The 25,373-nt window shown below is 42.9% G+C and overlaps 1 protein-coding gene and 1 long non-coding RNA gene across 7 annotated transcripts in view; both read left to right on the forward strand.

Moving 5' to 3' along the window:
- The window catches only part of LOC130567666 (platelet glycoprotein IX-like), a 253,006-nt gene that overhangs the window by 76,430 nt on the left and 151,203 nt on the right, over positions 1 to 25,373 (forward strand). The gene's annotated exons all lie outside the window — the stretch shown is intronic.
- On the forward strand, positions 1,111 to 23,408 carry LOC130567672 (uncharacterized). The gene is made up of 3 exons (XR_008964626.1): positions 1,111 to 1,285; positions 22,212 to 22,314; positions 22,853 to 23,408. It is a non-coding gene; the product is annotated as an uncharacterized LOC130567672 (long non-coding RNA).

Consider the following 25,373-nt stretch of genomic DNA (forward strand, 5'->3'; position numbering starts at 1 on the left):
ACTTCAAGGAATTTAAACAGGCGCATCATTTAAAACATGCATTATAACATAGTGCAGCACTTGTATAACGATTGGCTCATAATCATAATGAATGAAGTACGCGGGGCTGATTTAAACACATATGAGCCGCTCTTGTGATACCATAAGCGAATTGGTCTGCGCACCAGCGCGCTGAGGTTAAACACATCTTATCAACCTCAAACCGAACATTACGATGGATTCTATTGTGCTGAGAAAGATCGCTTTGTTTATGTTTTCTTAAAAGCAGTCACAGTGTAATGATGATAGCGTGCTCGGGTGCGGATGGTAATGTACAGTGTAAGAGCAGGTCAGCGGCGGAGTGGGGACAATCGCGCTCCGGCATGTTTCAGGGCACGCTAGAGATACGGGCTCTCCAATGCTTTAGTTTGTTCGTCTGTTAACTTATCAGAGATGCAGAACACCACACAACAATTTTCGGTATTGCACCAGGCACAGTCATCGTCATCATTACAAAGCGCTAAGGCCAAGCGCCTGACAAGGTCTACACACGTTCGTTCGAATAAACGGATATGACGTTTTTTGTGGGCGTTCCCAGTAATGCAGACGCTCGTCCACACCCACTAATTAACATGTAATTTGCATGACTGTGAACAAGAAAAAGAAAATGAAAACGAAAATGAAAAAAAAGAGAAGAGAAAATAAAATAAAATGAAAATCAAAGTTTACATTTTAATTTGAATTGTGTCAGTATTATTGCGTGAACATTAATAAAACCTTTGTAAAAAATGTTTTTACAATTTATTTTTCACATTTGCCTTTTCATTTTCAAATTGGCAGTCTTGCCTCGAGATTTTAGTGAAAATGAAATGTCAAATCACCAATTGTATTTTCTTTTTCAATTTGACAGGGACAACGCATTGTCAGTGTAAAAATGAAAATGAAAATAAAATAATTTCATTTTATTTTTCATTTTGGCACATATTGTGCACGCAGTTGTGTATAATGAAATTGCTAATCTGGTTTTCATTTTCATCGTTTAATTTATTTATTTAAATTTGGCAGGATTTGCCTCCCATAGCTCGAACCTGAGGCTCTGTGCAGAGAAACACGCGGAGTAGAAGTGGAAGGAGTATTAAAATCGCGATGAAAACTTACCGCGGATTTGTGAGCGTCAGCTCTGGATGTTTCCAGCGCCGTTTTACGTTCTCGCAGCCGTGTCTGCTTCTCTAGTAGATCCTGGATCTGCTTTTCCACAGCCTCCAGTTCGACTGAAGTGCGATCGTTTCCTCATCTGCACTCAGAGGTACAAACACATCTGAAACATTAGCCATTAGTGATGTAATAATGAGAACAGTGTGTTAAGCAGTGAGCAGGCAGGCTGGGAATGCTAACAGCCTGAGGCTAATAGCGAGTGATCCGATAAAAATAAATTATCGGTGCGTTTAAGGACGATTTTTGGTATGGGATATACTTAAGGATATGTTTTACCCTCGGTGAATAACAAATTTAAAACACAAGTCTTAAGATATAACAAGAATAAACGATGTATTAAGAATAAGTTTGAAAGAGCTCCGACTCAAACCACGCGCTCTCAGCAAACAGGAAGTGAACGTTTTATTCCTGTACAGTATCAATTCTGTCTTTACTAAGCGCGTTCATTGTGTGCTTTATATTTTTTGTCAGGTATTATTTTATGGCCTATTAAGATAATTTTCTTAAAAAGGAACAAACAACTTGCATTATAACATCCAATAAAGACACGTTACAGATTATTGGGTTGTGAGAAATTAACGTGCTAAATGAAAACATTGCTGCATAGTACTGTACAGAGAAACTTTTAGCGATTTTATTATCTTGGTTACATAAATGTACCTGATGGTGACTTGTGTCCAGCTGAGGAGGAGGATGACGATGTCGCTCTTGCATACAGTCTCCTTTTAAAGAATTAAGTCCACTATAAATTAAGTACTGTATCATTCTTTTTAAACTCATGGTGAATGTACAGTATTATACGCCCCTTTCTTTACATTCACAGAAAGTAACCTCATAAAACACTACCAATACATTCAAATGACATTTATGTTTTTTAAACGCTACAACAAAACAAATTCATAAGTGACACAATTAGAGGCCTTCAGATGTTTTATTAATTTAGTCTGCCTTTGCAAACAACAATTTCATTATGTATTTACACACCTACATAAAACAGGTTAAAGAAAAGCAGAAGAGAGACTTCTTAAACTATAAACAAACATTTAAAGATAGAAACGATACATAAAATGCCACCACGATTATAATCTATAAATTAGAAATATGAACTGGAAGCATAACACTTTATTGTATATCTCCTCAAAACTCTAGCATCTCGTTTTCCTGATATCATTGAAATGATAAATTATAGACTGCTGTCTTGACGGCCTCTAAACCCACGTAAAGTTGCAGTGAATATGGCTATCTATCCTGTATTTGCTCACGTTGGCTTGTTGTTACGGCGTCATAGAGCCTGGAAGCGTGTCCCACTTTTAAGTGCGTGAAAGTTGGCAACCCTGCTAATATACTTACAAAATAAGAAAGTAATTTAAGTACAAACACTAAACAATACAATACAGAAAACCGCAAACAGATGCTCTCTAATCCGCTGCACTGTCTTCAGTATCGTCTTCCTGGTCAGGGAGCTGTCAATCCAAATCTCACTAACCAATGAGAGTAAAGTGGCCATAATTCCCGCCCACACATGAGATTTGTGCCAGAAAGGCGAACGAAAAATTGAGAAGCGTAAACGAAAACTCGGAAAGCGCAAATGAAAAATCTAGCAGCGAATTCAAAACTATTATTTGCAAAAACGAAACTTAGAAAATTGTTAAGAAAAATAGCAGTTTATTTGAAAATCATCTCACATTCTTGCAACTGAGTTTATTGTTTTCATTATCAAAGTTCTAAAGAACGTTCCACAAACGTTCTTTATAAAAATTGTATACATGTCTAATATATTAAATGTATATGCACACACAAACGCTCGAAGCCAGCGCGCATAGTGGGGCAGCTAGCAGCGAGCGTGCACTAAGCACACTGTGGGTAAAAGCACCAACAGCAAACGCTGGGAGTGAGTGCAAACAGTGGCGGCATAGCAGGCAAAAACGCAGGCAGTGAGCGCACACATCCCGGGCAGCTGCCTAAGATTGCAGCGGTATGAGCTTGGCTATGCTGCAGCAACAACAAACGATCAACCCGTGTAGTCTTGTGGGCGTGGTCGCAATTTGAAAAATGTAAATCCTTTTTATTGCAATGTAAGAAGTTCCACTCTCCAAAACAGCATGTTTGGAGTTTGATTGGATAATAAGAACAAATAACTGGCCATTGTGGCCAAAGCGCTCCGTTTAGAGATCTTCTACTCTTCCCTGTGGACGACCTCTGACCTACTTTCTGTACGATCTGAATTTCTGCGTTTTGAATTTTAGAAAATTGAATTTGATGTTCCGAATTTCTTCTTCATCTTGGAAACATGAGGCTGTATTAAAAAAAAACTGGATATTTGCAATCTAAGAATTCAGAGCAAAAAATATGTTGTTTGAAAATGCATGCCTATAAAACTCTGCCTTAAAAAAAAGCAATTGTGTTAAATTTCAAATGTTCAATATTCAAGTAAAAAAAATTCAAATTCGAAATCAAAATCTAATTCAAAACTATTTCAACTCCCATATAATATTCAGTTTTGTTAAAAAACACTTGTCAATAATTCAGATTTACGAAATTCAAATTCAGATTGTTTTGTCATATTTCTGGCTCCATAATTTCTTCTAATGCAATAACTTGTCCGTTTGAGCTACCAAACAAGGGTCATGCAATCTAACAAAACAGATAAGTCACATATGTAAGGTTACAAGCTTATAATAATAATTTCTAGTAGCAAAGCTGTCTTTATGATGGTCCTATCACTTTCTTTTAGAGGCTGTAATGTGGCCCATTTATTCATATTTTATCTGTTAATGTCTGTTTTCAACGTATTACAATACATTTTGGTTTCATTAATAATCAAACATTAAACAACACTTTTGTTTACAGAGGCACAACTTTAAACAGTTACAAATAGAAACACCTTCAGGAGGGTCTGCCTATATTACACATCATATGTCAGGGTACCTATCTAACTGTGAATTATGTTTTCCATGTCATTGTTACATATTTCACTACAATACATTTTTGTTAAAAACAATTACAAAACAGTTCAAAGACTGATATGTGCAATAGGCCAGCATGTGTCATCATCGGTTGGAAGCAGCATATTAGGCTGATTAGACGCCAGAGGAATGGACTACTTGCTTTATAAGTGTTATGAAAGGGGCTCACTAACAAATATTGATGCATAGGGATTGACTGTATAAATATTGATGTTCATTTCTCTTTTACATGGCTGTAAACAAACTTGGTTATAGAAATATGCTTGTGTATATGAAAATATTGTTTGGCGAAATATGCATTTAAACTTAAAAAATGTGTATTGTATATTGTGATTCTGAAAATGTATATGCCTTTCAGCATTTAATAGTTGAATGGGTCCGTCTAAACAATATTAGGCATTTAAACAACACTTGATTTTTAGTTATTCTGTAATCACTCTATACAGTTGTCAGAGGTGGGTAGAGTAGCCAAAATCTTTACTCAAGTAAAAGTACAAGTAACTTGAGAAATTGTTTCTCAAGTAAAGTAAAAGTCACTATTTTAAAATTTACTTGAGTAAAAGTAAAAAAGTATGCAATGAAAAAACTACTCAAGTAGCTAGTTACTTAGTTACTTTGTATCTGATTATATAGGCCTACTACATTAAATTAATATTAACGCCAATATTTTAATATTACATTTTAATCAATATTTTTATTTATCATAAGCAGATATCTTTGCAATATACTAGAGAGACTAAAGAATAGACAAACACAGAAGAGACAAGCATTTCTGTAAATTTCATCTAGTCCTGATGTCAATGTAGTTTACACAACTTATTTAGAATAATAGACCATGTCAAACTAAAGCATGAACTAAACTCAGAGCATTTCCTAAGATGATCTAGAACATCTGCAGTGCTCTCTTAAATGAAATACACATTTTTGAACAAAGCTCATGTTTTCTCGTGTGTGTCACGTGTGTGTTGTGAAACGCTCTTACTTGTAAACAAACAGTAAACAGTGAACCACACGCCCATCAACAAGTTTTCTTCCTTCTGTTCTTCAAATGTATATTTCTGCAAGCCCACGTCTCTGTGTCTGACAGGTAACGCGCATGTTGCTGTGTCTGACGAACAGGTCGCGCGGGTGCGCGCATATGGCGGGCATTTATCATTGCTGGCAAACAATATGACACATTTGCAGTTTTGATTGTATAGATATAGATTAATATCCACTTCATCCAACGCTCTTTGTGTTCTGCGTGTTCTTAAGTTTCGCGCTACGAGGAGTGAGTAATCCTGCTTCAGATGATTCAGATCGTGCTGCGAACTGAACAAATCATTTGAACTGATTCATTAGCCTATTCAAATGGTTTTCCCATTGTTCAATTAATGCTTTCAAAAGAATCGACTCAAAAGAATCGATCACTCGGGAATGCCCGTAAAAAGAGACGACAACCTTGAAATAAACAACGCGTTTTAAAAAGCATATTTTAAAATGAAGGAACGAAGGAACGTCACGCAATGTAAGTTATGTAACGAAGTAAAAGTACAGATTTTCTATTAGAAATTATCATCAATTTAGCCATTATACAGTCACAATAATCCATGCTAATTCGGATCTCATGCCACCGCCTAACTCCGCAGAAAATACTAATATTTCAACTGTTAACACAGCAAATGTCAATATTAATAGATGCAGCGCTACTCCAGGAGCACAAAATGCGTTAACACGTCAAGTAAAAACCAACAGTATTCTTGTTGCTGACGTGAGTACTTCATGTAAAGCCACATACGATGATAGGTTACTTTAATCTAGTGTGACAATTAATGTGTAGAGAGATAATAATTTAGTCCTCACAAGTACGACGTTTGTTTGTAATGTGCTGCAAACATACTGTAGCACTTCGCCCAGACACGTATAAAAATGACGCTATGGTTCCAGGTACTATAAATAGAAATAAAACGGAAACCTTCCCTGTTTACCTCCCACGTAATGACTTCTGTTGATATTGTTCAGTACAGGTCTTCTAATGTTTCCATGCAGAGATGACTACGTAGGGAAACATACTTACGTATATTCACCGTGTTGCTCAAACTGAGTCCAGCGCTGAAATCCCGAAAAACATATATTTGACACATGGCCCAAAACACCCAGCATTTTGTTGAACAATTTTTCTCTTTTTGATCACACTAGTTGATAACAGAGGTGGACGAAGTACACAACTTCCTTACTTGAGTGAAAGTACAGATACTACTGGTCAAATATTACTCCACTACAAGTAAAAGTTGTAAAGACAGATTCTTACTTAGTAAAAGTACAGAAGTACGTGCTTTTAAAAGTACTCAAGTATTAAAAGTAAATTTCCTTTATGTCAGTTGTGCATTGTTTTATTGTCGTAATACCTTATGCCTCTGAAGCAACCTACTGAATACACGAGTAGCTCACAGTATCAGTTTATTAAAGGAGTAGTTCACTTCAAAATTTGCCCCCATTGACTTTCCATAGTAGTTTTTATTCCTACTATGGAAAGTCAATGGGGGCAAATTTTGCAGTGAGCAACTCCTTTAAGAGCTTTATATGTTTAGCACACATATGTTTAGTTTAGATATAATCCTGTATGATCATTTAGCCTAATTATCCTCATTAGCCCCCTAGGCCTATATGTATTTATGAGCAGTGTTCTTTTATTTTGTATATTCCCTTTACCAGTTTTAGCAGCAATTTACCAGTAAGTAGTAAGGTTCTTGTAAATAGTAAAGTGTAGAAGCCATGTGTTTGTTGGATACTTATTACCATAATTTAACTACAAACATAAACTATAGCTAGTATAATAATGAATATAATGAAACTATGGTAGTTTAGTTGCTGTGGTTTTACTAAAGATTATTAATTGGAGTATGGTTCCTATATTAGAAAATGGTAAATTTGTGGATACTGTGGTTTTAATGCAAATACCATCCCTGCTGAAAAAAAACAATGAATTTTTTAATTAGAATGAGATTTTTAAATTAAATTCCTCTTTGTAGTGTGTTTTGGGTTTTATTCCAATAGGATTTACCATCCCACAATAGAATCCATCACATACAAGTAGACAACAAGTATCCATAGTACAATTCCCATTATAACCATTAAATCCATTACATTTTATGTTGTATTTTGGGCAGGGTTCTATTGTTTTTATTTCAACAGGAATACTTCAACTATAGTTACTTCAGTAAAAACATCATTCATTTTCCAAATCGCTTTAAATGATATAGCAGCAGATCAGAAGTTAACACGCACGTGTAGCTCAAGGTGTATGTGATGCTTATTTACCGTTTAGCCGTTATGCCGATCATTTTCATGACAATGTTTCTACGATCTTTGACTGATCGTAACCCACAGATGATTACACCACACTTTAACATGTGCCTTTTTCGTCTTTTATTGTTCTATTTGCCTTTTTAGAGCGCTATCAAGGTGTAGCAGCGCCTACGTTTACATTAGTTTAGCGGGGAAGATCCCAGAGTTGCCAGATTTGCGTTAAAAAAATCTGCCAAATGGCCATTCAAAGCTTGCCGGAAAACCGCGAGCTTAGAAAAACTGAAATACTTGGCAACAGTAAAAGGTCCTGGCAGATCGCAAGCCAGATAAATTGTGCACACAGGAAACCCCGCTGCATAGAAACCATTTTCTACTTTTGGACCTTTTTATAAATGTAGTGGAGTAAAAAGTATGATATTTGTCTTTCAAATGTAGTCAAGTTAAAGTACAAGTACTCAGAAAAAATAATACTCAAGTAAAGTACAGATACTCAAAAAGTGTACTTAAGTACAGTACTCAGGCAAATTTACTTCGTTACTGTCCACCTCTGATCATTTATCGCTCGGGTCTTGTGATTGGTTGTTTTAGCAGAGACATTAAATAATTAAAAGACACCCCACATGTTGCAGTTTCAATGGCGTAGGGGTTAAAGACGCCGCCCGACTGTCTGGACCAATGTAGATTCGAAGCCCGCTCGTCGCAGAGCCTAATCTACCCTTAACAAAAGAAGTTTATAATTTGTTAACTTTATTAATCATTAAATTTATTCACGTTGAATAATTTATAGCATTTATTGATAATATTGGGTTCACTAATTTTAAAACCTTGGCTAGGGCCATGAGTCTGTGGTATACTGTATGAGTATTTTGTTTTACACGTTCTTGATAAGAAAATCAAGCATATATAGGCCTAGGCTTTTCCACCGGTTAACAATAAAGCAGACAACGGAGAAAATGCGCTGCTCTCTGTACAACTCCCAGTAAAAACAGCTCCAGAAGCATAGGGGTAGTAACTCCATACCAAAGTAAAGCTTTGGCTGCAATCGAAGGGAGTTCAAATCCACCTATTGCCAAACGTGTTCTTCTCCTTTTCCCATTACTAATCAGAGTGGAAAGGTGTTTGTTTTCAGCACAAATAAAGAAAACGTTTCGAAAGTGTAAATAAAACACCACACAGGTAATAAATAATACTTAGTTTATCTGGTAGGGTAGAGAGGGCTTTAACTATTCCAATAATGTGGCATTCATTTAGTAAATATGATAATTTACACTCAAAATGTTGTTATTGCATGCTGTTTTATAATGTACTTCAATACTGAGTTGCAAATATATGCTACTGTAGGCCTATATATATATATATATATATATATATATACAGTAGGCCAAGGGGGTTGCCTGCTGCCGCTCACAGATTCGGATTGTTTTTTTGTTTTTTTTTAGTTTAACAGATAAAATAATTGTGATTTCATATTAAAATTAACCAATGAATCATTTAAATAAGTTAAATGTGAAAAATTGGATGTAAATCCAAATAAAGTCTAGAAGAAGAAAGAGGAGAGCCTGGAAGCATGGCCTAGTGGCCTGAACCCCAAAGCTCAAGTTACAAGGAAGAGAATGAAGTAAGGGCAGAACTCAAGAGCAGAGCTGAAGGAAAACAGGCCAGAGGTGAAGAGCAGCTTCCAGTGAGAAGAAGTAGAGAAAGAGCATATCTTATCCTTTTTAAAAGATTCAATTTAAATCGAATATGGCCCAAAACACACAATATTTTGTAATTGTTTTGCTGTGGAGTCCTTCAGGTCACTGGGTTCCACCATCTCGCTTGAACAGATTTTGCCAAGTAAGCGATGTTGTTATGGCAACATTGTTGACAACATTTTTGTAAAAAAAAGTTTACACCCACTCCAAACTCTATAACCATAACCATATCCCTTAAACCAGAGGAAAATGATAGATGAATAATAAGGGTGCAGAGGCACAAAGCCTTGGTTAGCTTAATCTTAACATGAAGTGTAACTAATCCCTCAAATCTGATTGGTTGATTGAAATGTTGTCCCAGCGTCAACATCTCTCACTTGGTGAAATCAGGAAAGCCCCACCATCTCACAGGACCTAAAGTTAGAGACTTGCAAGGGGTTGTTCTGTGCACTTCAGTAACGGTCTGGTTTGTCTCAGGTGCTCCCCTGCCCGTCCTTGTAGTCCTTGAAAATGGCAGGAAAAGCCATCACAGAGTTCATACCCTGGCCACAATCCTTTTGAACTGTTGCCCTCTAGCCAATGTTTCAAATGAAGTACAAGAACATTTAGGCTCAAAAGTATATACAGGTGCATCTCAATAAATTAGAATGTCATGGAAAAGTTCATTAATTTCAATAATTCAACTCAAATTGTGAAACTCGTGTATTAAATAAATTCAATGCACACAGACTGAAGTAGTTTAAGTCTTTGGTTCTTTTAATTGTGATGATTTTGGCTCACATTTAACAAAAACCCACCAATTCACTATCTCAACAAATTGGAATACTTCATAAGACCAATAAAAAAAACATTTTTAGTGAATTGTTGGCCTTCTGGAAAGTATGTTCATTTACTGTATATGTACTCAATACTCGGTTGGGCCTCCTTTTGCGTGAATTACTGCATCGATGTGGAGTGGCATGGAGGCAATCAGCCTGTGGCACTGCTCAGGTGTAATGGAAGCCCAGGTGGCTGTGATAGCGGCCTTCGGGTCATCTGCATAACTGTAAACACATAATCTGTAAACACTTGTTAGAGTTTAAACATCAGAAAAATATCATTCTATGCACAAGTTTTTAAATGTGTTATGGATGTGACAAAAAAGGACACGGTTTTCGGGAGACGACAAATTTTGTAGGATTTCTGTGAATTAAAATGCACAAACCTGAAGCAATTATAGTCAACAAATGGAGCACATAGCGAGCTGTCAAATCTAAAAGCCGTGTGCTCGACACAACAACATACGCACACTGACAAAAAGACAGCAAAGCCCGGGGATCAGACCAGGAACACGACACTTTCTGATTTTAACGTAGGCCTACAAATGAATTTGACTATTTGTATTTTGGCAGAGACAAGAAAATATACATATAGCTATAAAACCCTGTGTTGGGTGTGCACCATTTAACCATCGCTCAATATGCTTTTTTTCTTCTTTTTTTGTGCGGGTAATATGTGGGGATTATATTTTCATATTAACACATTAGAAATGTTGTAATTCTGAATTTCGTTAGAGAAGGAATTTATTGATCCCTCTGTAATTTAAATTAGAGACAAACCTTTTGCAGAACGTATAGAAAACCCGAGCAAACATTAGATTATTCTTCTTAAGTGTGAAACTAATTTTATTTATACTGGTTATTTTCGTTCAGATTAATATTCAAGAAAACTAATGAAAACATTTTTATTCTAAAACTTTAAAAACCACAACACTGCTAGCTGTTGTGACTATTATTGATAAATGTGCTTATCTTATGAAAGCAGTACTTTTTGTACGCTTAAAAATTATAGCAAGGTGTTCAGGCGACAATTTGTTTTGAATATTTATTTAACTTATTTTTAAAAAGAAAAACTGATTTCTGTATAAACTCGTATTTATTTAGCTTATATTTCAATAAAATTTTATTATAAAACATTACTTTATTTTCATCAAGTCTGATAAAACCTAAACCTATTCTTTCTAACTGCAACAATATTTCTTCATCTAAAATCTAACGGATACAAATAACACACGCAACACCATGCTGTGTCCAATGGAGTTCTATTTCTGACAATAAGGTAAATTCTGAACTTTTTTGCTCATATAGCCATCTTAAATATTTACATACAAATTTGGATCTGAATTGTTTTATTTGAAAGTAGACATTTCAAGTGTTCTTCAGAAATATGTGCCGAGTACTTTGGATTGCCAAATAGTAGGCAAGGCCTAACAGGAAATTGTACCTTTGATAAATGAGATCAGGTAGGTCATGGAGACGGCAGAATGGGCATCATTTTTCTTGTTTTACAAAAGCACTAACTTTTGCTGGTATTGTGAGTGTATGCAAATAAAATAATTTAGATTATTTTATCTAATGATGTCCTATATGGAGGAAGATGACTGCATTCTTCCCGCTGTTCAAGGGACATCAAAGTGATCAAAGCGTTGCAACTTCTTAAATAAAATAAAATAAAACTGTAAAATATCATAAAGTTATACATTTTATATGTTGTTAGGGATTTCCCTCTAAAACATAAACCCGTGTTAAATGTGGAGACCTTGGCGACGGAGTGGAGTGAGCGCCGCACCCATACACTTGGTGAAGGTGCGGGGGGCCAGTGACAGACCGAAGGGGAGAACGTTGTACTCGTAAGAGTTTCCCTGAAAGTGAAACCTGAGATACTTCTTGTGGTCTCTGTGAATTGGGATATGGAAGTAGGCATCCTGGAGATCTACTGTCGTGAACCAATCCCCTTCTCTGATGAACGTCAAAAGGGTTGAAAGACGAAGCATATGGAAACTCAGTCGCTTTAAGTGTCGATTGAATTTCTTGAGGTTCAGGATGGGCCGAAGACCCCCATCCCTCTTTGAAATTAGGAAGTAGGTTGAATAAAACCCCTGCCCTATCGCTGAGGGCAGGCGTGTTATTGCTCCCTTTCCTAAAAGAACTGAAACCTCTTCTTCCAGAGACCTGCGTTGCAGTTCTCCTCTCAACACAGTAGGAACTATCCCTTGAAATTGGGGTGGTTTCGATTTGAATTGGATTCTGTAACCGGACTCCAAGGTACTCAGTACCCATGGACATCGAGTGCATTGGCGCCAGTGCAAGAGATGTTGGCTGGAAAAACGTGGAGTCGGAGGTTGATGACTGTCATGGACGGTTTCTTCCTCCACGCGTAGTGGAGAACTTTGCTTGTTGTGTCCTACGAAAGGACTGCCGAGCTCCTTGGCTTGGTCCTGTAGGCACTCTTTGAGCAGCAGAGTGACGGTGACCTACAAAGGCACGGCTTGATGATTCAGCTCGAGCCCAGCTACTGCTCCCGGCAAAAGTACGCGGACCACGAGTAGCTGGTGCTCTAACCACTGATCGGGTTAGTTCTCTCGTTCTGCGAGACTGTTCCAAGGCAGCTTCTGCCGGGGGACCAAAGACCTCTCCAGGCACCAGTGGGGCTGCAATGACTGCCATGCAGTCTTGATCCAACAGATTAGCATGAGAAAGCCATACCTGACGACGTGCTTGTACCACATTGGCCATGGATTGCCCCAGGGCTTGGGCATGTGCACTTGTTCCTCGGAGCAGCATATCAACCACTCGTAATGATTCTGGGATACTTTCCTCCTCTGTCGAGGAGGAGAATGAATCCTGCTACAGACTTTCCAAATACACCAAAAGGAGAGAATTTGTGCATGCTAGTCGAGCTGACAAGGCAGAGGCCTGATAGGCTTTCCGCAGCTGACTGTCAATCATCCTACCCTGCTTGTGAGGGTGTGTAGCGTCCCTTCCAGTCCTAGCCACAGCCCCGGTCAACATAGCAAATGTTGGTCCGATCTGAGGAGCTGTAGTCAGCCCCTGGGTTGCTGCTCCTGCTAGTTTACTCAGCTGTGTCCTAGGAAGTGCCGTGGAACTAGGGGCCTTCCAGGAAGACTGCAACTCCGCTATAAAATCAGGAAGGATTGGCAACCCTTCTGATTTATGACGCTGAGGGCCTCTATCGAACACTGAGGTTGATGTTGTGGCAGCCTGGGGAGGCAGCTTTGCCCGCACTGCTGCTCTGGCAATCACTGCTCTGTCTGAAGGGTCCAGAGCCATTGCGTCTGATGCCTGGGAAGCGTACTCATCCATGTCGGAGTCAGAGATTTCGTCCGTCTCAGAATGCTCAGGGCGTTCGTCCCTTCTAAACCTGCCAGACGCTATCACTGAAATTTCATCAGGGTGGCGGCACGGCCATTTTGGTTTTGGCAAACCCAAGCCTCGAGGTTCTGCAGCCCCTTGCTGAGCCTCCACCAGGGATTTTATGGTCTCCTGCATACCTCGCATTTGCGTCTGCAGGTGATCAAGTCCACTTGTATATGCTTACGTTTGTAAGCTTGTTTACATTTGACCCCGTCATCCTGAGAATCCTGTCCCGACTGGAGTGGCTCTGTACCTGCAGGCATTGTAGGGGTTAAATCCGACTGCACCTCTTGCATCCTAACAAGGAAAGTCGAATCCAGAAGAATGCTTTTGTTTCCAGAAACAAAGAGGCCTCTATGACTGAATAGCTGCAGTTCCGAAAAGCTCTCCACAAATCAGTAGCTTTCACCCTCACGGGAGAAGAGGCTCCTCTCTGGCGGTTATAATCAAGTGACTGTGAAAACACAACTTATAATTAACCAAACGTAAACACCCAAAAACTAGCGGTAGCATTCCCCCTTATGGGAGAAGAGGCAACTCTCTGGCGGTTATAATCAAGTGACTGTGAAAACACCACCTATAACTTACTAAATGTAAACACACAGACTAGCGGTAGCATACCTCCTCATGGGTGAAGAGGCTCTGATATTCTCACAACATGTATGTTTACCAAACAAAAAACGAGCGCAAATGTGCTCGTTCAAATCTTATATTCAAAGATATTCCTGACTGTTAAATACCATAAGAACATGCAGAAAATCTTACCGTGAACAGTTTGCATCGATAGCTAGGAGGCAAAAAAGAGAATGGGTGTACGGGTTCACACCCGTATTTATAGCCAGGGTTGCAAGCGGGGCGTGGCTAATTTGATATAGCATCTCCTGACAGCTCATCCTTAGCTAGGCTGACCCATACTGTGGTGTGTTGACTGAAATGAAATAGAACAAACAAGATCATTGAACTCAAAGCAAGCGTGCAGTGCGCTTAAATCCTTCCCACAGTATTTAGCTTCCACCTGTAATGTTAGCAACTTCTTTGTTACAAACGAATGCTGCCTTTGGGACAGTTAAAGCCTAGCTCCCTGCTACACCTACCAGTAACTTTATCAGATAAAAGCTTCATTGTTTATTAGCTGTGAGGCACTTTATTTCAACTTTCGGAACATTTCCTTAATTTGCGCTACAACAAATATGCCTTTTCATTCTGATGAGGGAAGGGAAAAGAAGATAACACATTTGGCAAAAGGTAGATTCGAACCGCAATCGGGCTGATGAATCGTACGTTGCCTTTACCCCTAAACCACTCAAGCTGGAGCTTACTAGAAATATTTTGAGTACTTACTGTCTCTGCTAAAACAATCAATCTCAATTGCGAGAAAATTAGAAAACAAATAAGATTATTAAAGTCTATATCTAATAGCTTGTTGTGGTGAGGACTTTCACTGGCCATCAAGCACAAATAGATGAAATAGATAAAACACGTGAAATTGACGTCTGACGTCACGCGTCGAGAACATGTTGTTTGCGCGTAGAATACGTGTTGTTTGCGCGTAGAATACGCGTCGATTTTTCACGCGTAAACTACACGTACTCTACGCGCAAACAACACGTACTTTACGCGTTGTTGACGTGTTAAAATTCGCGCGTTTTTGACCCTCTTGGCTTTCCATAACAACACGTACTCTACGCGTTGTTGACGTGTTAAAATTCGCGCGTTTTTGACCCTCCTGGCTTTCCATACGTTGTTGACGTGTTAAAATTCGCGCGTTTTTGACCCTCCTGGCTTTCCATAGTAAACAACGCATGATTCAGACGCCAGTTTCCAGTTTAAACGTGTCAATATCATTGGCTGCCTAAGAATAGGATCAAACCATTTCTGCAAACCTGAGGGATGTTATAGACTCTGTGCTACCAACATTTAGCTATTTACTTGTGTTTTCTTGTCTTTTATTTATTATTGTTATGTAGATGAACTAATAGGATTGCTGTTTTATGAAAAACTGTATTAAAATAAAATTACCTCCTTTTACTCCACTCATGCCTTTTTCTTAAATAAGCACATTCTAGATTTACCATTCATCAAACTTTGGTTAACATCAGAAAACTAATATTTGTGTGGGAAAACACTTACTGCAAAGGTACTCAATTAAGACAGGTTTAGGATACAGCGCATTATAATAAATATCTGTCTTTGGAAAACAATGTGAGCTTTTTGTGCTTACATTTATAACCAGCGGGTGGTGCTTGTTAAAACCTTTTTTGTTCAGAGATTATGGACTTAAACACACGTGATATTATAATTTAAAATTAATTTAAAGATGTTCAGGATAAGGATGAGCGCTTGTACCTAATCCTTATTAAACAATTATTTGTGAAATGAGTGAACAATAACATGAAAGAGTGACGTCTGCGCCTAACAACCAAATCCTACTCAAAGTGGTACTGGCAGCTGATCAAGACAAAATATAATTAAATGTTTTTTCAACATTTATTAGGGTGAAAAAATAAAGAAGGAACAGTTTCTGCTGTGACAGAACTTATGAGGTAAATGCACGGAGCTATTCTTTATTGCACACATTTGAATAGCAGCATCGGAGCGGTTCTTCTGTCTGGCAATATCTCAAAGATGCTACGCACCGTTTGACTACGTCTCCCACTGGTAAATCAAAACTTTAACCATAGTCTGTGTTCCTCCCACTCAACTGTTATAAACGTTACTGCTTCCAAATGCATAGAGACTGTGTCTGTCCCCCGAATAATACTACAAAATAATAAAATAGCCAAAACTCAGAGAAAAAATCTGATTGTGATTAATCCTGAAGATAATGTAATAAACGACCAAAACAAACTCATAAAGTTCGGCCTACTTAAAGGCGCAGTTCTTGAAAATCAGCGGCCACTAGCGTTGTATTATAGTTTTGCAACGAATCTCTGAGTCATTTGCTCACCCCTCCCTTTCGAAGTACGACGGTGGCCGCAACAGTAAAAAAAAACATGTTGTCTACTGAGACAGCGGATAGCAGTGATACAAGCAATGATGTTTCTTTACAAAGGTAAGGCAATATATTAACATAATTAATCATTTAACATGTATTCTATTGCGAAAGTTACTGTTACAATTCTATAATTAGATATATTTCTTGCATGCTATCTAGTACACGCTGAGAGTAGTGAAGTAACTAAAGTTAGCTAATCGTAAATAGCAACGCTGTTCAAAGCGTTTGATCTGACAGCGACATAGGCAGTTAGGTGTAAGTTAGTAGACGTTTGTCTCCCACTTTGTAAAGTCAGGAACAACCGGAGTACGTACCGCAGGGACGGAAAAACATTATTATTCGGAGGTTATATGTCCATTTGTATAAAATGCTATCTGTCTGAGTGTCAAGCAGCTTAACAGCGAGAGATTCTGTGGCAGGCGTGACGCTAAGTGGAGGCAGACGCGACGCTAAGTAGCTGACGGGACGAGCGCTCCATTACGAGTAAAACTGGCGAAATAAAATAAACAAACAAGTAAATAAAAGCATGGTTGCGCTGTTTTGTTTGCTCTCTTCCGCATCTGTCTGAGTGTCAGACAGCTTAACAGCGAGAGATCTTGTGGCAGGCATGACGCTAAGTTGAGGCAGACGCGACGCTAAGTAGCTGACGGGACGCGCGCTCCATTACGAGTAAAACTAGCAGACTAAAGTAAACAAACAAGTAAATAAAAGCATGGTTGCGCTGCTTTGTTTGCTCTCGTCCACATCTGTCTGAGTGTCAGGCAGCTTAACAGCGAGAGATATTGTGGCAGGCGTGACGCTAAGTTGAGGCATTGCGACGCTAAGTAGCTGACGGGACGCGCGCTCCATTACAAGTAAAACTGGTGGAATACAGTAAACAAACAAGTAAATAAAAGCATGGCTGCGCTGTTTGTTTGCTCTCGTCCACATCTGTCTGAGTGTCAGACAGCTTAACAGCGAGAGATCTTGTGGCAGGCGTGGCGCTAAGTTGAGGCAGACGCGACGCTAAGTAGCTGACGGGACGCGCACTCCATTACGAGTAAAACTGGCGGAATAAAGTAAACAAACAAGTAAATAAAAGCATGGTTGCGCTGTTTTGTTTGCTCTCATCTGCATCTGTCTGAGTGTCAGGCAGCTTAACAGCGAGAGATCTTGTGTCAGGCGTGACGCTAAGTTGAGGCAGACGCGATGCTACGTAGCTGATGGGACGCGCGGTTCATACCATGGCTGGAAAAACGGGTCGCAAAACAGTGGCAGGTCGCGAGGCAGGCACATAAACGTCTTGGTTACGGATGTAACCTCAGTTCCCTGAGGTTTCACAATCTCTAGCGGAGCGACGCTGACTGGCCTGGGCGAGTCAGATGTGAGCGCTAGCCGATATTGTAACCATCCAGTGGAGAGGTAGGGGGTCCCAGAGCTTTTTCAAAAAGTTGGGAAGCCCCTGCCACCGGCCGTCACGGGCGGAAGCCTAATTCTCTAACAGCGAGAAGCCGCCCGGCAACGTAAGGGCCACTGGGTAAGCATTATTCCTACCCGGGGGAAAAACGCTGCAGAGACCACTACCTAAGGAGTAGTGGAGACACCACATGGTCTCGCCAACAGGGGAGAACTCATGGAAAATGTGCGGACTAAGGAGTTAACCGCAAGGTGGGAGTCCACCTAGGGAGGTCATGGGTTGCCGAGGTGGGAACCATTCATGAGGATACATCAGACTGAACAGCCCACGGAGGGGGGTTACCACGTCTGTAGCACTAGGTCCTGTTAGAGCTATGTGGCAGATAACTCAACTGTTCCCCGGCCTAAGGGGGCAGGGCTGCTCTGCCCAGCCTGCCCCGAGGAAGGTGCTTAGTGATGGATGGAATGCCTGTTCTTTACCTAGTGGGGAAAGAAGGGAGGTGTAATAGCCACTGACCCCCTAGAGGAAGGGGGAAGGGCTTTCGCAGGCGTACGCCCTACCGGCTGCCGGTCCTACACATTGCCCTGCAGGACACGGGCTGACACCGGTTCCGCGTGTAGGTATTAGAACCTCGCGGAGTTGTTGGGCATAGCCCAACCCGCAGCTCTGCAGATGTCTGCCAGAGAGGCACCCTGATTAGGAGTGTGCCTCACTCCCAACGGGCAGGGGCGATTTTGAGATCGGTATGCCATAACGATGGCCTCCACGATCCAGTGCGCCAGCCTCTGTTTGGAGACAGCCCTCCCTTCTGCTGACCTCCAAAACAGACAAAGAGCTGCTCAGAGCTTCTGAAGCTCTGCGTGCGGTCCAAGTAGAGGCACAGTGTGCGTACTGGACACAACACGGATGGGGTTGGGTCTTCCTCCCCGATGGGGAGCGCCTGCAGGTTCACCACCTTGTCTCTCGGGACAGTGGTGGGAACTTTGGGCACGTAGCCGGGACGGGGTCTCAGGAAAACGTGAGAATCCCCGGGCCCGAGTTCTAGGCAATCTGTGGACACGGAGGGTGCTTGCAGGTCCCCTACCCTCTTGGAGGTGAGCGCCATCAGGAGAGCCGTCTTTATCGAGAGGTGAGAAAGAGCGGCAGCTCCGAGAGGCTCGAAGGGGCGGGCCTCTTGAGGCCCGCCACCTAGGTCGCAAGAGGGTACGGAGCGCGGATGAGGCGGTCGCCTTCTCGCGCCCCTTAGGAACCTAATGACCAGGTCGTGCTGTCCCAGAGGCTTCCCCGCAACTGGGTCGTGATGAGCAGCCGCAGCGGCTACATACACACACTCCCAGTGTAGAGGGGGGAGAGGTTACTCCCCAGTCTCTCTTGAGGAAGGGACAGCCCGTTCCCGATCGAGCAACTCCGCGGGTCTTCTCGCCGAGAATAGCACCAGGACGAGAAGAGGCACCACTTATGGGCGTATAGCCACCTAGTGGCTGAGGCCCTAGCCTAAGTGATGTCCCAACCAGACAGGGGGTGGGCCACTCAGGAACTCCTCGTCCCATCCAGACATGGAGGTTCCAGGGTTCTGCCTGGGATGCCGTAACGTGCCCCTTCCCCTGGGAAAGCAGGTCCTTCGCCAGGGGGACCGGCCAGGGGGGAGTTGTTGTCAAGAGCCTTAGCTCCGAGAACCAAGTCCTGGTTAGACCAATGGGGCGTAACTAGTACCACTTGATGCTCCTCTTCCCTGGCCTTGCACAAGACCTGTGCAATGAGGCTCACTGGGGGAAGGCGCACTTCAGCTTGTCCCGCGGCCAGCTGTGCGCAAGGGCATCCGTGCCAAGGGTTGCCTCGGACAGGGAGTCTCAAAGCGGACAATGGGTGGAGTCCGGGGAGGCAACAGGACCACCTGTGCCTGGCCGAACTGCTCCCAAATGAGCCAAACTGCACGGGGATGGAGTCGCCACTCTCCGCGAGGCATCGACTGACGAGAGAGCGCATCGGCTGTCTGGTTCAGGATGCCTGGGATGTGTGTGGCTCGCAGGGAACTGATCACCTGCTGACTCCAGAGGAGGAGGCGCCGGGCGAGTCATGTTTAGCTACCGTGAGCGAATGCCACCAAATGATATACGCCACAGCAGCTGTGCTGTCCGACCGGACCAGCACGTGCTTGCCCTGCACGAGAGGTAGTAGCCTCCTCAATGCAAGTAGTACAACCAACTACTCTAGGCAGTTGAAATGCCAATGCAGGCGGGGGCCCGTCCACCGCCCCGACACTGCGTGCCCGTTGCACACGGCACCCCAACCCTGCAGGGAGGCATCCCTAAGGGGACCCCTGTCTGCAAGAAGGTCATGGGAGACCAGGGGGTTAGGGTGTGTTGGCAGAAAAGCATGATGACCATACGCCTGCAGCCGGTGTGCCACGCTCTCCAAGGAACCTGACTCTGTAGCCAGTGTTGGAGCAGTCGCATGTGCATCGACCCGAGGGGGACCACCCCCACTGAGGATGCCATGTATCCCAGGAGCCTCTGAAAAAGTTTCAGGGGGACCGCTGACTGCCTGAAGCTTCAGGCTAGGTGCCGGAGCACCAGGTCCCTGTGTGTACACAACAGATCTCGAGAGTGCCAAGATGAGCCAGTCGTCGAGGGGAAGGAGGGCGGCTTCCACAACCTTAGTCATGGAGACAGGGACAGACCGAAGGGGAGGACCCTGTACTGATATGCCCGTCCCTCGAACGCGAACCGTAGGAACGGCCGAAGTCGAGGGAGGATAGAGACATGAAGTACTAGTCCTGACATCTGACGGACGTCAGGATGCGTTTCTGCGTGATCACCCTGAAAGGCAGCTATTGTGTAGGTGCCTGTTCAGAACACACAGACCCAAGATAGGGCGCAGCCCCCCGCCTTTCTTGGGGACAATGAAGTACAGGCTGTAAAACCTGTTGAACATCTCAGCTGGTGAGACGGGCTCGATCACTCCTTTTGCCAGAAGGGTGGCGCCTCGGCCCAAAGTACGGGAGCATCCTAGCCTCTGACTGAGGTATAACGGATGCCCTGAAACTTGGCGGGCGTGAGGCGAACTGGATCGCGTAGCCGAGACGGATCGTCTTCCCTAGCCAGCCTAACAGTATGGGAAGCCCAGGCTCCCAGAAATGTAGCAGGGGGACTAAAGGTTTGATCTTTTTTATCGTCCCCCGGGGGGTGGTGCGATGGCTAGCAGTACGGATTCCTTGCCGGGGGAGGTCACCCGGGGAGGAGATCGGCTCTGCTGCTTTTTCCTGCCTGGCGACTGCGCAGCTCAATGCACTTTCTGACTGAGAGTGCTGAGGGCTGGTGTTTATACTCGACATTGCGCTTCGCCGTGACGCAATGTCGAGTTTGCCATTCACCGTCGTGCAGAGGGTGGGAGCGGCTGTGATAACCCAGAGAGAGAGGAAACTCTCCTTTTTGAGAGTAAGTGGGCGCTAGCCCCCCGGAGAGGGCCAGCAGATGGAGAGACGGGGCAGGATCCGTCCCTATCCGATTTCCCAGCGATGTGGCTGGGGTCGGGCCCAATGGTAGCCTCGATCCCCCTGAGGTCTTCCCATGAGGGCCGCTTCGCCGCAGCTGCTGATGGGGCGATGGTCTCCTCTTCGCTGTCTCCTCCAGGGGGGACCGCCTGAGTGGGGGGCGCCAGAGCTGGAGGGCGTCGAAGAGGACCAGGGCTGCTGGGAAGCAGACGGTGCACGGGACTCGACGGCCGAGGCGGCCTAGTCGCGGCACGGAGGACTGCTTCTTTGAGACGCAGTTCTCGACAGTAACACCAACCAGCCCCCCCCTTGCGAGACGGGTGCGTCGAGAGAGCGGACCTTCTCGGCGTTACTCATCTGCGCAAGGTTCGGCCAGAGGAGTCTCTCATGGACATCGTCCGACCCAGGGCCCGCGTGGTCACCTTGGTCGCCCGTAGAGCGAGGTCGGTGGCGGCGCGGATTTCCTGCATAAGCGCTGGGTCGGTCTTACCCTCGTGGAGCTCTCTCAACACCCTGGCCTGGCAGGAGCCATAGCATGGAGAGAGGAGGTAGCTTGGTCCGCCACAATGTAAGCTCTCGACACCAGAGATGCCGAGACCCCACATCCTTTTCGGCTGACATGGCATTTGTGACAGCCAGGTTAAGATTATGGCCGAAACAGTTCAGCCATGGCCATTCTAATTTCCTTACAGCGGCTACAATATTGGCCCCGTTATCCGTGGTGATGCATGCCAGTTTTTTTTCATTCAATCCCCATCCTTGGAATGCATTGATGAGATTTTCAGATAAGTTTTCAGCCGTGTGACTTTCTGGGTTGAACGAAGTTTGCAGGCACCTGCTCTTCAATTTCCATTCTTTCGTTACAAAATGGACAGTCATACTCATATACGGGGTCATGCTAACGCTCGACCACATATCGGTAGTGGCGGAAAAGAAATCACTTTCTTGCAGTTCAGCGATGATGGTCTGCTTGGTTTCTTAATCCTTTGCAGAAATTCTCTCCATTCTCTGGTTAACCAAAGCAGTGAAGGAGCTTCTCAACCAAAGAGGCGGCGGTTACTTAGTCCAGAGGTCCATGAACGGATTGCAACATAGGTAAGTTTATTGTAGTCCTTGTTACTCTGCAATTTTTCATAGAAAATCTATCGAAGGAAGCTATCAAAAAGAAAGTAAATATTAACAACAAGTTAAACGGCATGGTTTCATTTACCCTCTTTGGGTACTAAATGTGTTCTCATGTCTTTGAGATTATAATTTTTTATACAGTAGATCCTTTGATATTCGGCTTTATTAAACTTTATGAAACTATACTACATTTATTTGCAAAGCATATTTTACTACAAGGCAATCTATTTAACCATAGGTTTCCTCTAGTGGTGTGCCCTCTTTATCTAAATGATATGAAAATGGCTGATAATAAAAAAATGCTATTAGCGCCCTAAGCATCAGAAGTTCATGAAACTTGGCATGTTTGTCTAGTCCATATGTATGAAGTTTGGATAAATCAGGGATTCAAAAATTGAAACTGGTCTCCGTCTCTCTATAACTTAAAACTGATCATTTTAAATGTTGCAGTTGAAATTGACATTTTGTCATCACTACATCATTTTTGTTTGTGTCCTTCACTCTGTAGGTCTGTGACACCATACTCCAACACACCATGGAACGGTTCTGCTTCACAAGCCACCTCGTTAGTGCCACCTTGCTGCAAGCAGACAGGTTTGAACAGTACACAGTGGCGTTTCCTGAAGATGCACTGAGTAGGACTTTGAAGGCCTATCCAGTGCTCAATGGGAGTAAGCTAAAGACAGAGCTTAGTCTCATCTACTACAAGGAAGAGTTCAGAACCTGTTGTGGTGCTGTGGACCTACTGCAGCTGTTTAAGGAGAACAATCTTGAAGAAGTCTTTTCAGAGACTGTCACTCTCCTAAAGATCCTCATCACCACACCCATGACCACAGCAGAGGCTGAGAGGTGTTTCTCAACTTTGAAAAGAGTTAAGACTTTTCTGAGAAATAGCATGACCCAGGAGAGGCTAAATGCATTGGCCATGCTGTCAATGGAGAAGAGAATGGTGACTGAGATAACTGACTTTAACCAGAAGGTCATTGAGAAATTTGCAAGTCAGAAAGAAAGGAGAGCAAAATTTATTTTCAAAGAGTGTTAATGGCCAATGATTAGGTAACTATAGTGTGTTGTGTTTTCTTTTTTAATGATTACCTTGATTACTTCATTACTGATAATAAACCCACATTCAATTCAAATTCACGGATTCATAGTAAATTTATTTGCATGTATTAACATGGACTGTAATAATGATACGTCACCTGATTAATGGCTATTTATAGTCCTGCATTACTGACAGTTGGATTTTCAGTTTGTTTGCGCCCCCCCCAAATATTTTTAGCACCAGCCTCCACTGGTTGGGCACAAATGGAGGTCAAACCAAGCAAATCTTGCAGCATTTATATTGTCAAGGGCAGGCTTACCAATGACAGGTTCTGTATAAAGGGTGAGCCCATACCAACGGTCACGGAAAAACCCATCAAAAGCCTTGGACGGTGGTACACCGCAGACCTTAAAGACGCCGAACAGGTGGAACAACTCAGGCAAGAGACAGCCGGTGGACTCAAGAAAATCAATAATACAGCTCTTCCTGGGAAGCTGAAACTCTGGTGCTTCCAATTTGGCTTGTTGCCACGCCTGATGTGGCCAATTTCAATGTATGAGCTCACGGTGTCTCACGCCAATTACCTGGAGAGATTGGTGAGTACACAAGTGAGGAAATGGCTTGGGCTACCAAGATGCCTTAGCAACATAGGGCTGTATGGGAATGGAGCTCTCTCTCTTCCCATTTCAAGCCTTGTGGAGGAACATAAATGCACCAGAACAAGGTTAGAGATGACGCTCAAAAAATCCTGTGATCACTGTGTAAGAGATGCTGCTCCAACAGTAGCGACAGGAAGGAAATGGAACCCAACAACAGCGATAGGAGATGCAAAGGCAGCCCTCAGACATAAGGACATCATGGGACAAGTACAACATGGCAGAGGGGGACTTGGATGGGCATCAACCACACCCACGTGGCGGAAAGTGACACCAAAGGAACAGCGTCACCTGGTAGTGGAGGAGATTCGGTGTCAAGAGGAAGCAATTAGATGCGCCAAAGTGGTCTCTCAAGCCCAGCAAGGCCGTTGGATGAGGTGGGAAGGCATTGAACGGCGCAAAATCACTTGGAGTGAGCTGTGGAGTATGGAAACAAACAGACGTAAGTTTTATCATAAGAGCTACATATGATGTGCTGCCCTCACCAACAAATCTGCATGTTTGGTGTGGACAGAATCCAGCCTGCCACCTATGTGCAGCTCCAGCAAACCTCAAACATATTTTTGTGGGTTGTAAGAAGAGCTTGACACAGGGGAGATACACATGGCGCCATAATCAAGTACTAAAGAGCTTGGCTGCAGCAGTAGACACCAAGAGAGTGGCAGCTAATGCTATCCCCCAAAATGCCAAAGCTAACTCGCTAAAAAGGCAACCCTTTATTCGGGAGGGGCAGAAATCGCGGGCCAAGCCCTTAACCCCAGATTCAGGACTGCTGAGTATAGCCAGGAATTGGGAAATGCGAGTTGATTTAAACCACAGACTTACTTTCCCCTTGGAAATCGCAGCAACCAACCTGCGGCCGGACATGGTTCTGTGGTCCAGCTCCAGTAGGACAGTCCTCATAGTTGAGTTGACTGTACCTTGGTAAGAAGCCATTAACGAAGCATTTGAAAGAAAGAATCTCCGGTATGCCAACTTTGCAGCGGAGGCTGAAGATCGGGGATGGACAGCGAAAGTGTTCCCGGTGGAAGTGGGCTGCAGGGGCTTTGTTTCCAATTCCACTACAAGGCTGCTTATTAAAAAAGTGGGGATCAGAGGACAGGCCCAACGGACAGTAGTCAAAGAACTTGCCACTGTCGCTGAGAGAAGCAGCCACTGGCTGTGGTTGAAACGGAAGGACACAATATGGGCTGCCAAGTGACCATGTAATAAAATGGTGTTGTGCACTGAGCTTGCATTAACGGAGCCAGTGGGGCTATAACAGCCTTAGCCAACGGGTTGGTGCGTATGGTTGCATTGAAATTTTGGTAATATTTTGTAATGTTATG

Source organism: Triplophysa rosa, linkage group LG17 (assembly GCF_024868665.1).
Source record: "Triplophysa rosa linkage group LG17, Trosa_1v2, whole genome shotgun sequence".
NCBI lineage: Eukaryota > Metazoa > Chordata > Actinopteri > Cypriniformes > Nemacheilidae > Triplophysa > Triplophysa rosa.